The following is a 13,712-nucleotide window of genomic DNA, read 5'->3' on the forward strand; positions in this document are numbered from 1 at the left end:
GTCACCATCCTGCTCCACTGACAGACTGAGGAGACCCCACACTATACATTTCGGGGGAATAAGCATTAACATTATTCAAAGTTATTGTCTGTTATACCTGCCTCACTACTCACCACCTTGCATTTTTAACTTGAACTTCATTTTTATCACTCTTTAATTAATATTGTTTTATCAGTATGCTGCTGGAGTATGTGAATTTCCCTTGGGATTTATAAAGATATCTATCTATCTATCTATCTATCTATCTATCTATCTATCTATCTATCTATCTATCTATCTATCTATCTATCTAAAACCACAGACACTTGGAATAAGTGACAAAGTAGTGTGGTAAGACTTTGGGACTTTCAAAATTCAACTTGATATTTGTTTAGAAAAATTGAGTGGATAGGACTGGCAAGTTTCGTTGGGATGAATGGTCTGTACTTGTCTAGATTGTTGTAATGTAAAATAGTAGAAAGCCACCCACTATCCTCATCCTACTCCAGGCACCTCATATACCTTTTCTGTCAGTGATTGGATGTCATGAGACAAATGTTAGGGGAACCTGTGATTTAATCATGAAATGCATAGAAGACATTCTAAACAAAACTATTAAAATTTACCCCAATGAAAACATTGGTTCAATAGTGATTCTGGGAACACAGGTAAATAGAATTAAGTCCAGTTATGCTCTCTGAAAAAATGAGAACAGCCAAAAAGTGAGGACAGAGACAAGCTCGAATTCCAGTTTAACACCAACATTCAAAGCAAGTGGCAAGGACTGAATTCTGTAATGGACTTTAGAGGAAGTACCAGTACAACGTTCTCCCTGCCTCACTCATGGAGGTCTCCTTTGAAGCACACAATCCTGCCCCTGATGAGGCGCCTGCTGATGATTACAACACTCACTCAGCTTTCCATCTCTGCTAAAACATGCAAATGACTTTCACATAAGTGATCACTTGTGAGGCCGCTGGAAGTGACAGAACCCCTCGCCATGTTTTCAGAGCATGTTGGTACCAACTGGCTAGACTGTTTACGGACATTTTCAATTGATCTCAGTGTCGATTGTCCCTGCTTGCTTCAAATTGTCCACAATTCTCCCTGTACCTGAAGTCTCAACAGTAACATGTTTAAGCAACTGGTGCCCTTGAAAGATTGATCTGAGACTTTATTTGATCCATACTGCCTGCCACATTAGACCCACTACAATTTGTCTATGTTATGTGGTAGTTATGACCATCACCCTGGGTTACCCAAAACCGCTATGAGAAAACAGGCATTAGAAAGTTTAAACCATAAACCATTTATTCTCTTTGAAGAGGGAACACTCCTATCATGGGGCCTGTGATTAGAAGCACACAGGATTTTGTAGCAAGATGCTCATTGCTTTACTGCTAGTTGAGGTCTTTTTATACACAAGTAAAAGTTACAAAATTAGATTACTTACTGTGCATCAGAAAGTATTCACAGCATCACTTTTTCCACATTTTGTTATGTTACAGCCTTATTCCAAAATGGATTAAATTCATTTTTCCTCAGAATTCTACACACAACACCCCATAATGACAACGTGAAAAAGTTTACTTAATGTTTTTGCAAATTTATTAAAAATAAAAAACTGAGAAAGCACATGTACATACAGTAAGTATTCACAGCCTTTGCCATGAAGCTCCAAATTGAGCTCAGGTGCATCCTGTTTCCCCTGATCATCCTTGAGATGTTTCTGCAGCTTCATTGGAGTCCACCTGTGGTAAATTCAGTTGACTGGACATGATTTGGAAAGGCACACACCTGTCTATAGAAGGTCCCACAGTTGACAGTTCATGTCAGAGCACAAACCAAGCATGAAGTCAAAGGAATTGTCTGTAGACCTCCGAGACAGGATTGTCTCGAGGCACAAATCTGGGGAAGGTTACAGAAAAATTTCTGCTGCTTTGAAGGTCCCAATGAGCACAGTGGCCTCCATCATCCGTAAGTGGAAGAAGTTGAAACCACCAGGACTCTTCCTAGAGCTGGCCAGCCATCTAAACTGAGCGATGGGGAGAAGGGCCTTAGTCAGGAGGTGACCAAGAACCCGATGGTCACTCTGTCAGAGCTCCAGAGGTCCTCTGTGGAGAGAGGAGAACCTTCCAGAAGGACAACCATCTCTGCAGCAATCCACCAATCAGGCCTGTATGGTAGAGTGGCCAGACAGGAAGCCACTCCTTAGTAAAAGGCACATGGCAGCCCACCTGGAGTTTGCCAAAAGGCACCCGAAGGACTCTCAGACCATGAGAAACAAAATCCTCTGGTCTGATGAGACAAAGATTGAACTCTTTGGTGTGAATGCCAGGCGTCACGTTTGGAGGAAACCAGGCAACGCTCATCACCAGGCCAATACCATCCCTACAGTGAAGCATGGTGGTGGCAGCATCAGGAACTGGGAGACTAGTCAGGATAAAGGGAAAGATGACTGCAGCAATGTACAGAGACATCCTGGATGAAAACCTGCTCCAGAGCTCTTGACCTCAGACTGGGCGCGGTTCATCTTTCAGCAGGACAACGACCCTAAGCACACAGCCAAGATATCAAAGGGTGGCTTCAGGACAACTCTGTGAATGTCCTTGAGTGGCCCAGCCAGAGCAGCCCAGACTTGAATCCATTGAACATCTCTGGAGAGATCTTAAAATGGCTGTGCACGACGCTTCCCATCCAACCTGATGGAGCTTGAGAGGTGCTGCAAAGAGGAATGGGCGAAACTGGCCAAGGATAGGTGTGCCAAGCTTGTGGCATCATATTCAAAAAGACTTGAGGCTGGAATTGCTGCCAAAGGGGCATCGACAAAGTATTGAGCAAAGGCTGTGAATACTTATGTACATGGGATTTCTCAGTTTTTTATTTTTAATAAATTTGCAAAACCTCAAGTAAACTTTTTCATGTTGTCATTATGGGGTGTTGTGTGTAGAATTCTGAGGAAAAAAATGAATTTAATCCATTTTGGAATAAGGCTGTAACATAACAAAATGTGGAAAAAAGTAATGAAAGCTGTGAATACTTTTAGGATGCACTGTATATCATACAAAGTTTCTTATCATCATTGGCCAGTTCCAGTTGCTAGCGGACATGAGGCAAAATGAACCATATTAAATTATAAGTAAGCAAAGTAAGTATATAACTAAGCAAAACACATGCAGTTGTCCTATGGACAGATCATTAATGTTCAGCATCGCGTGTTTGCTTGGCCATTTTCAGCTCTTTTTTTATCAGCACTGAAGCTGAAGGCAGTTTCCATTTCCACTCAGTAAATAAGACATGGTTTCCTGGTGAAGGCCTCACATAGTCTTCTTGCATCCTGTGTCAGCTTATATTACATAGTACATTTGCTAAATCTGCTTAATTACTTAAAGATATCAAATTCAAACTTGATTACAAAACGATTAAAATATCATAACAGCCAGAACAGATTCACTGATAATACAGCAACCCTGACATAACAAACCATCCTTTCCAGCCTGCACATTCAACACAGCTCAGCATTTCACACTGTAATCCCTTCTAAGCTTCATATCAAGCTCAGGGTTTCTCTTTTTAAGCTGGATCCTGAAATTTCTATTGGATCAGCACCAGGTGGTTAAGCTGAGTGGCGTCACTTCCTCTGTACTCACTCTCAACATGGGAGCCCCCAGGGATGTGTGCTGAGTCTTCTGCTATATTCCATTTACACCCATGACTGTATGTCGAGCAGGTCCAACATTACTGTGAAATTTGCTGATGACACAATCGTGTCTCATTTCTAATGGCAATGAGTCTAAGTAAAGGGAAATCATAGGCCTGACCCACTGGTGCCAGGAAACCTGCTTCTCCCTCCAACTGATCCAAGACTAAAGACAAAATAGTGGACTTCAGAAAGCAATGAGATGTACACACCCTTCTCACCATCAATGGGACCACTGTGAAGAGGGTGTGCAGTTTTAAGTGGATGTTACCGCCTAATCTTACATAGACTGTTCACACGAAAAAAGTGAGGAAGAAGGCACAACAATGCCTTTTAATCTTAGGTGGCTTAAGAGGTTTGGCGTCGCCTCACACCCTCAGGTCATTTAACTTCTTCCTAATTGTATGCATTTTGTACAGGAACTGCAGGGCCCTCAACAGCAATATGCTTTGCAGAGATAAGTGTGTTCTGCCCAACAAATCATCTATACTTATATTCTTAACAAAATCTTTCATATACAGTGTGACAGATAGGGGCACTATCGCTCCCTTGAACCCTCAGACAATATGCCAGACACCAGATAAAAGTCCAATAATTGACTTTTATTAATACAAAGTGCACAAAGCACCCTCCTCCACAATACTCATAAACAATAACAATATTCTCAATAATGCCACCCTTCCACCAAGCTCAGCTTGTCGTCTGGGGATTTCCCACAGTCCTTTATATTCCCTGACCTGGAAGTGTTTAGTTTCCTTCAGTCCATGTGACCTCCTATCACTTCGGGTCAGGTAAAAAGTCCCTTCTTCATCCCAGAAACCGTCATTCATTTTGTCCATGTGACTTGGATGTACTTCCAGGCGTGGTGCAAATACTCACTGCTCCTCCTGCAGCACCTTCTAGCAGCCCCGTGCTATCCAGCAGGGCTGTAGAGGAAAACTCCAATGTCCATAATTCCCTGCTGGTCGGGGCACCTCCATGCTACAGAGGGCTCCAGCTGGCGGCCTGGGGGTATTGGTTGGGATAAATGGCCGGCACACAGCTTTATCTATCCACTAAATCCACTTCTGTTTTCCCTCCAGATACTCTTATGGCATGTCTCTAAGACACAGGTGTCGAACTCAGGCCTGGAGGACCGCAGAGGCTCCAGGTTTTCATTCTAACCCTTTTCTAATCAGTGACCTGTTTTCACTGCTAATTCACATTTTAATAGCCCTGTTAGAAGGATTCAGTCCTCTGAATTGATTGTCTACTCATTAAAATGCAGCCAAACAGAAATGAGACATGAAACGAGGCAACAGATGACCAGCTAAACTGGGGCTTCAAACTCCAACCAGTTTCTTAATGAGAAGCCAATTCTTGCTGTTGATTAAACTCGTTATTTAATTCCACGGCTTGTTGTTGCTCTCGTTCTGCCACAGCACACATTTCCAAAACTGTTGATTTTCTGGTTTTCATAAGAACATTGTCAAAGTGTTTTGGTGAGTTGAGAGATCAACCTTACCGAGACCTTCACCTTTCTTTATTTTCAGATATTGTGTGATGTGGCGATTTTGTTTTGTGTCTCATTATTGTTTGGCTGCTAATTAAGGAAAAAAGAAACAACTAAAGGGCCTGAGTCAAGTTAATTAAAAGAAGTAATAAGCAGCAAAAACTGGTCACTAATTAAAAAGATGGTTAGAATGAAAACCTGCAGCCACCACTTCAGGACTGGAGTCTGACACCCCTGCTCTAAGACATAAAGTCATGGATGACTATCAATTTTCTCCAACTAAACAGCAATAAAACTGAGGTGCTCCTCATTGGTTCTAAACCCACACTTGCTAAGGTTAACCATTCTTCTATTTTAATTAACAATATTAACACAAACATCTCTACCCAGGTGAAGAGCCCAAGTGTCATTCTTGACAGTAATCTCTCTTTTCTTCCCATACAAGTAACATTTCTCGGACTGCCTTCTTCCATCTCGAAACATTTCAAGACTTCGTCCTGTTCTTACACAACACAGTACTGAAGTTTGGTTAATGCCCAAGTCACCTCATGTTTAGATTACTGTAATGCTATTCTATCTGGCATCCCACAAAAGCGTATGCATAAACACAACTTCTTCAAAAATTCTGCAGCCAGGATAATAACCTGCTGTTCTAAATCCACTGAATATATCCCACGATTCTCTCTCAACTTCACTGGCTCTCTGTTCACTACTGAATACAATCCACAATCCCGCTCTGAACATTTAAAGCTCTCCACACCTCGCTGATCTCCTCCAGACTGACACTCCTCTCGTTCACTCAGATCCTCCTCTGCAGCTCGACTTTCTGTACCACATCAGACTCGTGCTATGGGGCTCAAGCGTCTCTCCTGGTGCTCCTAAACTTGGGAATTCTCTTCCCTGTCATATCAAATCAGCTCGATTCAATAACACATTTTAAAACTATCCTCAAAACTTATCTTTTCAAACTGGCATACAAATTGTGAATTTTGCACTGTTACTGCGTGTTATCTTTGTTTGCTAATTATTGCTTTTTGATTTATCATTCTCTTTGTTGTATCTTACTAATGTTGTTTAATTTCATTGCAAGGTGACCTTGAGTGTTAAGAAAGGCACCTATTAAATAAAATACATTGTTATTATTATTATTATTGGATCTTCCATTTACCCTTTTTATATAACAGGATAATATTTAATCTCAGCAGCTCTTCTCTCTCTACAATTTCCAAATCCTCAGTACCTCCTTAGTAGTCCCTGTTACTGCTCTGAGGTTATCCACTTTCTCACTTGTAAACACCTCAGAAAATGTAAGTTTAGGGCGTCTGCTATTTCATTGTCTGTATTTTTAATTCCCTTTACTATTCCTGATGAACTTGACCTCCTCCATAACTGTTCTTTTACTACTAAAATTCTGAAAGAATCTCTTAAGGTCGTCTTTCGCCTTATCTGCTATATTCCTCTCAACTGTCTTTTAGCCTCCCTGCTATCCTTCTTAATGGTTACCTTATGTTCTCATACACTCTACGATTCACTTTGCAGTCATTAGTCTTATATGCCTTATAAAGCAGTTTTTCCTTTGCAACTTCTTTTTCAATCTTTATTAATCCACTGTGGATATTTTTCATTTCCTATTAATTCCAAGTTTAAGTATGTTGCCTGTCTTGCATTACCTGTGAATCATTTTTAAACCTGTTACACTGCTCTCGACTGTCTCACTAAAAGCTTTTCCCAGTTTATCTCTTTCACACTTTGCTTCATCTGCTCAAAATATGCCTTACCAAAGTTCAACTTCACAATTTTAGTCTTGCATCTGCACTTTTTACAAATTACGTAGAACTGTATTACATTATGGTCACGTGACCCTAGTGGTCCATTCACCTCTACACCCTCAATTCTATCCTGATTATTACAAAATACTAAATCCAGACAGGCGTCACCCCGTGTTGGCTCTTTAACATGCTGTGTTAACAAACAGTCACTGATTACTTCTAAAACTCCTGCTCTTGTGCTCTGCCATTTGCAAAGTTATCCCAGTTAATATTTGAGTAGTTAAAGTCCCCCATGACTATAATATCCCCTGTGTGTTGAAATTATTGTCTGCATTAAACGACCTATAACTCATTCCTAAAATAAGTCCTCTTTCCCTAATGCTTTCCACAGATGAGTACAGCTTGACTTCTTTGCTCCATAACACTTACCAGGTTGCTTACACTGGTGTCTCCAAACCCAGCTGTGGCCTGTCGCATGACATAACCTCTGAAGACGCTGTTCACCGAGTTGAAGAAGCTGCTTTTACCACATCCAATCTGTCCAATCAGGAGGATTCTGGGCTCCTCCACCAACTCTGTCACAGTCTGGTATTTTCGAATTTCATCTAGAAGTTTATTCTTTACACTGGTTATGAGAAAGGAAAAAGAGCAGGAACACAAGTTAGTTTAGGATCAAACATTTCTTCTTCTTCTTTCGGCTGCTCTCCTTAGGGGTTGCCACAGCGGATCATCTTCTTCCATATCTTGTTCTGTTACACCCATCACCTGCATGTCCTCTCACCTCTTCCATAAACCTCCTCTTAGGTCTTGCTCTTTTCCTCCTCCCTGGCAGCTCTATCCTTATCATTCTTCTCCCAATATACCCATCATCTCTCCTCAGCACATGTCCAAACCAACGCAATCTCGCCTCTCTGACTTTGTCTCCCAACCGGTCCCACCTGAGCTGACCCTCTAACGTACTCATTTCTAATCCTGTCCATCCTCATCACACCCAATCTTTAACTCTGCCACCTCCAGCTCTGTCTCCTGTGCCACCGTCTCCAGCCCTTATCACATAGCTGGTCTCACTACCGATCCTATAGACCTTCCCTTTCACTCTTGCTGATACCCGTCTGTCACAAATGACTCCTGACACTCTTCTCCACCCTTTCCACCCCTGCCTGCACTCCCTTCTTCACCTCTCTTCCACAATCTCATTACTCTGTACTGTTGATCTCAAGTATTTAAACTCATCCACCTTCGCCAACTCTACTCCCCTCATCCTCACCATTCCACTGACCTCCCTCTCATTCACACACATGTATTCTGTCTTGGTGGTCCTACTGACCTTCATTCCTCTCCTTGCATATCTCCACCTCTCCAGGGTCTCCTCAACCTGCTCCCTATTCTCACTACAGATCACATTGTCATCAGCAGACATCACAGTCTACAGGGACTCCTGTCTAATCTTGTCTGTCAGCCTGTCCATCACCACTGCCAATAAGAAAGGGCTCGGAGCCAATCCCTGATGTAATCCCACCTCCGTCACTCCTACTGCAGACCCCCCGGCCACTGTCACACTCCCCTCGTTCATATCCTGTACAACTCTTACGTACTTCTCTGCCACTCCCGACTTCCCTCATACAGTACCTCAGCTCCTCTCAGTCACCCTGTCATTTGCTTTCTCCAGGTACACAAAGACACAATGCAACTCCTTCTGTTCTTCTCTAACCTTCTCCATCAACATCCTCAGAGCAACATCACATCTTTCTTGGCATGAAACCATCCTGCTGCGCCAATAACTTCATGCTGTGCCTCATCAGTTTTCTTCCCCTGTAGTTACTACAGCTCTGCACATCCCCTTATTCTTGAATATCGGCACCAGTACACTTCTTCTCCACCCCTCATCATCCTCTCACTTTCCAAGATTCCATTAAACAATCTGGTTAAAACTCCACTGTCATCTCTCCTAAACACCTCCATGCTTCCACAGGTATGTCATCTGGACCAACGGCCTTTCCATTTTTCATCCTCTTCATGGCTGTCCTTACTTCCTCCTTGCTAATCTGTTGCACTTCCTGATTCACTATCTCCACATCATCCAGCCTCTCTCTCTCTCTCTCGTTCTCTTCATTCATCAGCCTCTCAAAGTACTCTTTCCATCTGCTCAACACACTCTCCTCGTTTGTAAGTACGTTTCCATCTTTATCCTTTATCACCGTAACCTGCTGCACATCTTTCCCAGTTCGGTCCCTCTGTAGCCCACCAGTCCTTTTTCCCCTCCTTAGTGTCCAACCTCTCATACAACTCATCATACGCCTTTTCTTTATCCTTCACCACGCTTCTCTCTTCACCTTGCACCTTATCTCCTTGTACTCTTGTCTACTTTCTGACATCTCTGACTATCCCTCTTCTTCTCTGTCATCCTCTTCCTCTGTATACTCTCCTGAACTTCTCCATACCACCACCAGGTTTCCTTTTCCTCCTTCCTCTGTCCAGATGTCACACAAAGCACCCTTCTTGCTGTCACCCTTACTACATCTGCTGTAGTTTCCCAGCTGTCTGGTGACTCTTCACTGCCACCCAGTGCCTGTCTCACCTCCTTCCTAAACTCAACCTTGCAGTCTTCCTTTTTAAATTCCACCATTTGATCCTTGGCTCTGCCCTCACTCTCTTCCTCTTCTTGATCTCCAACGTCATCCTACAGACCACCATTCTATGCTGCTTAACTACACTTTCCCCTGCCATCACTTTGCAGTCTTTAGTCTCCTTCAGATTGACTCTTCTGCATAGGATGTAATCTACCTGTGTGCATCTTCCTCCACTCTTGTACATCACCCTATGTTCCTCCCTCTTCTTAAAATAAGTATTCACCACAGCCATGTCCATCCTTTTGGCAAAATCCACTATCTCTGACCTTCTTCATTCCTCTTCTTGACACCATACCTACTCATCACCTCCTCCTCCTCTGATGTCCCTTCACCAACATGTCCATTGAAATCCGCTGCAATCAACACTTTCTCTCCTTGGGTACACTGTTCATCACTTCATCCAACTCACTCCAAAATCTTCTTTCTCACCCATTGCACACCCAACTTGTGGGCATATGCACTAACAACATTCATCATCACACCTCCAATTTCCAGCTTCATAATCATTACTCTGTCTGACACTCTTTTCACCTCCCAAACACTCTTCACATGCTGTTCCTTCAGAATAACTCCTACTCCGATTTCTCCTCCTATCCACACCATGATAGAACAATTTGAATCCACCTCCGATCCACATGGCCTTACTCCCCTCCATTTAGTCTCTTCACACACAATATATCAACCTTCCTTCTCTCCATCATATCTGCTAACTCTCTCTCCTTACCAGTCATACTGCCAACATTCAAAGTTCCTACCCTCAGTTCCACTTTCTTTACCTTCCTCCTCTCCTCCTGTCCTCCAGACCGTCTCCACCCTCTTCTACTCCTTCTTCTTGCCAGCAGTAGCCCAATTTTCTCCAGCACCCTGTTGGCTAACAGTACTAGTGGTGGTCATTGTTAACCCAGGCCTCAACTGATCTAGTATAGAAATCTGTATTGTTGTCCGCATATTGATCTGGCAAACATTTTACACCGGATGCCCTTCCTGACGTAACCCTCCCATTTATCTGGCTTGGGACCAGCACGAAGAAACACAATGGTTTGTGCATCCCCTGTGGCTGGGTTAGTTCAGGATCAAACTCTAATACACCAAAGGTATACTGTCAGGGTGACATGAAGTTCCCATTACACCCAACATTCAGCAGCACATTTGTCACGTTAGCACCCTTAGACCGCACTAACCATACTACACTCCCTCTCCTCTTTCTGCTTCCCAAACATTTTGTAAAATGAGATCATTGATGCAACTTAAAAATCCTCTAGAAAAGAGATTGCGTACTTCAGACACACATAAAGAACAAAGTGTGTGTGACGTGACAAGTTAGCAGACAGAAATAACGTTGAGAGAAACAAAATCTAATGTTTGAGTCTGCCTTGATATAACTGATGTTCGTTCTGAGTATTTGTGAAATCAAGTACTGTTCAGTTTATTTTCATTAGTGCATCCAGAAGAAAAAATTGCAACATGTTGGGATGAAGAGTGATAAAGTTATTTTTGGGAAATTCTACACTGCTGCCAAGTCAACCAGGAAACAGAATCCCTCCATAAAGGCCTGGGTGTGCCCTTGGGCACCTGGGTCAGTCTGTGAGGTCAGTGCCAAGCAGGCACACAGATCCAGTATCTTGGCAGTGACTTTCTTCCAACCAAGTTCTTAATTAGAAACAAATTCAGCGGATTTTGGAAACTGTCTTTTAAAATAACCACTCATCACCTATCTGAAATCAGTTTGTAATTCAGAATTTCAGTTCAGCCAATATGTTATGTTTATGAGGAAATACAGAACATGGAGCCAAGGGTGAGGATGCTTTAGGCTTTTATTAAGCTCTTTATTAAAGACAGTTATTTAAAGATAAACACATGTGAAAGTAAGTATGGCACCAATTTAATTGATTTTCAGATGCCTTCTGATTAGCAACAAGAAAAAAAAAGAACCTAATAGTCTTAAAAAGCTTGTAAATTTAAATAAGAGAACAAATATAAAATGAAGAGATGCCTCTGATGAACAAAGTGTTTACTTTGAAATCCATAAAGTCAATTTCAGGCTATTAGTCATTTCGTAGACCTGAAGTGGGCCAGCTGGCTCAATGAGGAGTGCTTTCCTGGAAATGATCGATCTTAGTGAACAAATGAATGAGATAAAGAGCTGATGTAGGTGAAGAACGAATGAGTCTTACAAGTGTTTCCTGAAGCCCTTCATTATTTGACATTTAACGACCAACTTTAAAGTTCTCTCTGGGCTCCTCGCCAGTGACCACATAAGAAAAGCAGACAGTGGTCAAGTATACATTATATTGTTACATCAGACAGGTGACAATGTTAAAAAGTAACAAGAAATCAATTAAAATACATAAAAGCACAAAATAATTGCACAACTGCCTTTGTCGTTGCTGGTACTAAAAGGTGACCTGCTTTGTGACTTTAAAGGGTGAGACTAATTATAGTGAGTTGGATCAGTCAACCTCATCCACGCTACAAAGGGCCTATTTGTGCTAATTTATAACCTGCATTATAATTTTATATTTATGTTGCAACATCAACCTATTATTACCATTATTATTATTATTATTATTATTATTATTATTATTATTATTATTATTATTATGTTGTCCTAATAAGAGCGATATTGTATTTTTGTGACTACTTAGAAGCTCCTCCGTGTCTCTGTGATAGAATCTCAGACAAAAGTCCAAATAAAGAATGACATTAAAAAATGAGTGGGTCACTTGTTAATTTACAAATTATATTAAGTACCACTTTAGTTACAAGGGTTTTGGGGACACACGTTAATTAAAGAACAGTCTTAAGTATGAGACAATGAAGTAGTTAGAGTTACAAAGCTTTATGGAAACACACCTGAGGAGTTCAATTTAAAAAAAAAAATGATATTACGTTACTGTGGTGGGTTGGCGCCCTGCCTGGGGTTTGTTTCCTGCCTTGCGTCCTGTGTTGGCTGGGATTGGCTCCAGCAGACCCCGTGACCCTGTAGTTAGGAAATAGCGGGTTGGATAATGGATGGATGGATATTACATTAAAGAAAAAGAAAATGTTGGCATGCATAGCATTTAGGTGTATTTAGAGAATTACTGTAGTTAGTTATCACAAATTTGCTAAATATATTGATAATAGTTAGTCATACTAAACAAATAACAATGTATTAGTAGAGTAGGCTTTGGTGCAGGACTGTCTCATTGCATATTTGGTTAAACCTTTCTTTCTCTTTAACTATCTGTACCCTTACCTAAAGTTTTTGGGAGTTATCTTTGATATTAACAGTGTCAGCAGGAAATAAATACATTCACAATATTGATTCTTATCTTCATTATTTGCATTTATTTCCATCTGACTTGGGTTTTCATGCTACTGCTAATCAGTAAGCAGAGATCACCTACAGCAAAGAGTGCCAGTCTCAGTGGAACTGACCTGAACACACATACTGTATATAGCACATCATTTCTCAGCGAATCTTACCATGGTGTTTAGTACAGTAATTTGTTATAAAAGTTGTGTAGTCAGACAGGAAGAAAAATGAGGAGAAAGAAATGGAGGTGCAAACTTTCATACTGACATTTAAAATGGCAAATGTTTGATAGATAGATATTTTAGTGTAGTTGGCAGGATTAGATAGATAGATAGATAGATAGATAGATAGATAGATAGATAGATAGATAGATAGATAGATAGATAGATAGATAGATAGATAGATAGATAGATTGTGTACGGTGGCGCAATGGTAGTGCTGCTGTCTCACAGTTAGGAGACCTGTCTGGGTTGCTTCCGAGTCCTCCCTGCGTGGAGTTTGCATGTTCTCCCGTGTCTGCGTGGGTTTCTTCCACAGTCCAAAGACAAGCAGGTTAGGTGGATTGGCGATTCTAAATTGTCACTAGTGTGTGTATGTGTGTCCTGTGGTGGGTTGGTGCCCTGCCTGGGATTAGTTCCTGCCTTGCACCCTGTGCTGGCTGGGATTAGCTCCAGCAGACCCCAGTGACCCTATATTAGGATATAGCAGGTTGGAGAATGACTGACTGACTGACTGACTGAAAAAGTAGTGCAAATTTACAGTGAGGTGGTTGTACTTGTATATACAGACAGTGCTACAAGAAGCACTTGATGGACTGATTGAGTGTGTTTAGAGCTTGATGAAA

General features: G+C 41.6%; 1 protein-coding gene across 2 annotated transcripts in view; it reads right to left on the bottom strand.

Moving 5' to 3' along the window:
• LOC120515064 (interferon-induced protein 44-like) overlaps positions 1–13,712 on the bottom strand; it is an 82,960-nt gene that overhangs the window by 40,094 nt on the left and 29,154 nt on the right. For both annotated transcript variants that reach the window (XM_039735784.1, XM_039735783.1), the window contains exon 3: positions 7,370–7,565. The gene's annotated coding sequence lies outside the window, so the exon portion shown is untranslated. The remainder of the gene's footprint in view (positions 1–7,369; positions 7,566–13,712) is intronic.

Source organism: Polypterus senegalus, chromosome 14 (assembly GCF_016835505.1).
Source record: "Polypterus senegalus isolate Bchr_013 chromosome 14, ASM1683550v1, whole genome shotgun sequence".
NCBI classification, from domain to species: domain Eukaryota; kingdom Metazoa; phylum Chordata; class Cladistia; order Polypteriformes; family Polypteridae; genus Polypterus; species Polypterus senegalus.